Below are 2,622 nucleotides of genomic sequence, written 5' to 3' on the forward strand. Positions count from 1 at the left end.
ATAATTGGGATGTGGTGCCTATTTTGACCTTTCATTGCCCAAACCTAGTATGCTATGAATAGCATATATTGAAATATAGGAATAGAGTTTTCTTTGTTCTCAGGAACACTGTAGAAGCTCGACATCATTATCAAAATGTAATGTTCATGATGTTACATAGTTACATAGAAGAGGTTGAAAAAAGACACAAGTCCATGAAGTCTAACCTATGTGTGTGATTATGTAGAAAAAGAAATTTACCCCACGGGGCTTTGGACAGCAAAGGTATAAAAGTGTAACAAATGTAATATAATAAAGCATGGTTTATTTTATGGTTGTCAATAACATACATTTTAAATGCAATAACAAATTGAAAGAAAACCCTTTACGGATCTGGTGATACAATACATATTCCACAATATTGGACAAATGTATACAACATTGCTTTATGCTGTGTGATGTGCGTTCCCCGACGCGTTTCGACCTCTAAGTGGTCTCTTCAGGGGGATGGTTGATTCTACAAAAATATACATAACATAAATTTGCGATCAAAAAAGTATAAATATAAATCACATAAATTGACCCAAGAATAAGGTTTACCGTTAACGAATGAAGTGGGTTTTGTAATAACCAGAGATGTGCAGAGCCGTTAGAAAATCCGAAGGGAGCGCCACCCACAACCCCATGGGGGAGAGAGGGAAACCAAAACAGACCCCAGGGGGGTTGCAAGGAGCCGCACAGTGGACGCCCTCCGAGGATCAGGGGAGCCGGTGCCTGCAGAGTGCCCCCAATGGGTTAGCCCTGTGTAATTGAAGAGAATTAGAAATATTAAATCATAGCATATTGTGCTAAAGTGTAGGATTATCTGTGGGTAAGGCATGTGTATAAAAAAGAGAGGGATGTGTGTGATTATATGTTAGTATTACATTGTATATCCCTGTATGTTGTGGTCGTTCAGGTGCTTATCTAATAGTTTTTTTAAACTATCGATGCTCCCCGCTGAGACCACCACCTGTGGAAGGGAATTCCACATCCTTGCTGCTCTTACAGTAAAGAACCATCTAAGTAGTTTAAGGTTAAACCTCTTTTCTTCTAATTGTAATTATATGCCTAGAAGCAGGGTGGGAAAACAAAACATCAGATACCTTGAAACCCCACTAAACTTTCAGTTTCAGTTCAAATTTCAGCTGAAATACATTCCAGGGGCAACAAAACAAAATAAATTCAAAGTCTTAGTTGACTTTTTCAGAAAAAAGCAGCAACAGCCTGAGAGGAACCTTATGCAACAGGGTATATATCAGACCTATAGAGTCGGTTCACACTGCGGCGGCACAACTTCGGGGGCGACTCTGCAAGTCGTCCTGAAGACGACTTCAGAGGTGATTAGCAAAAAGTCAATGCAAATCGCCCCGAGCCGCCCCCGAAGTCTTACAAGAACCTTTTTCTAAGTCGGAGCGACTTGCGTCGCTCCTATTAGAACGGTTCTATTGTATAGAATGGGACGCGACTCGTCAGGCCGCTTGACGAGTCGCCCCAGTGTGAACCGGCTCTTACAGAGTGAACACTGCTTTCACACAGGAAGCAAAGGCCATTCTCTACAGAATGATGGGAGGGAACAGGCTTATTTATTTGGGATTGTGGGTGCTTTATAATAAACACAAACCCATTTGAAACACTTGTTTTATTGTGCCTTGAATGTACTTAGCAAATTACCTGCCAGTCCAACTAGGGTTCAAGACAATGAAGTTTAGACCTGGCACTACATTTTTTAATAAGCATTTTCACTTATTTTACAAAATACAAATGAAAAAAATTGGTATATAAATATTATTTGATCTATTTTATGAGAATGTTTAAACAAAGTAAATACATGTTACATCATCGGTCTCGCAATTACTAGTCACTGGTGCCAAATGTGTTTGTGAGTCTGAGCATTGAATCAGTTGCAGTAAACTACACTGAAGACAGATGACCGCAGAGTGGATAATGAATTGTACAGCTGTCCCCTGAAACATGATAAATGATCAATGGCAATTCATGACTGCGGTATTAAGCAATGTTTACAGTTCAGATGACCAAGGCATTTTTGTACCAAGGCAAATAGTGGATTATGTTGACACCATGCTGTGTTTCAGTTTGACCTGAATGTATTACATGAAGGTCCTTGGGGCTGGGAACTGTGGGAATGTGTTACATTGGGCATGCAGCTGAGCATCCTTTAAAGATATCACTGGAAGAATTTAACTCTTTCTATGTTTAAGCTGACCAAGAGACAACTGGGCTAATGTAATTGGAGTAACTTAGTTAACACATAACTTTTTTGGAGGGCATTTAAAGATTTAGCTTGTTTTACAATCAGTTAGAACAGATTAATGAAATGATCTTATTGCCTATGAAAATATGCTTAATTATTGATATCCTAAATTTACAATCAGGGCTTTATTAGGATAGCATTATAACTAATCCATCTATTGGGCCCCTTGCACACAGGTATTATAATTTACTGATGTTTACTCAGGAACTTGTGACGCCCATGTGCAAGGGGCCAAAAAATGTGTGTAAAGATCTGAATAATGTTGAGTATAAACGAGTATAGGTGAGTAAAGATGTGTAAGCTTATAGACAAATATAATTCTTTGTTGC

At 38.8% G+C, this 2,622-nt stretch overlaps 1 long non-coding RNA gene across 1 annotated transcript; it reads right to left on the reverse strand.

Annotated features, from left to right (window-relative positions):
- Positions 1–284: 284 nt before the first annotated feature.
- Positions 285–854, reverse strand: LOC120914485. The gene is made up of 2 exons (XR_005743690.1): positions 580–854; positions 285–496 (listed from the first exon to the last, which is right to left on the reverse strand). It is a non-coding gene; the product is annotated as an uncharacterized LOC120914485 (long non-coding RNA).
- Positions 855–2,622: the final 1,768 nt, after the last annotated feature.

The sequence above is a fragment of the Rana temporaria genome, chromosome 9, assembly GCF_905171775.1.
Source record: "Rana temporaria chromosome 9, aRanTem1.1, whole genome shotgun sequence".
Classification (NCBI taxonomy): Eukaryota; Metazoa; Chordata; class Amphibia; order Anura; family Ranidae; genus Rana; species Rana temporaria.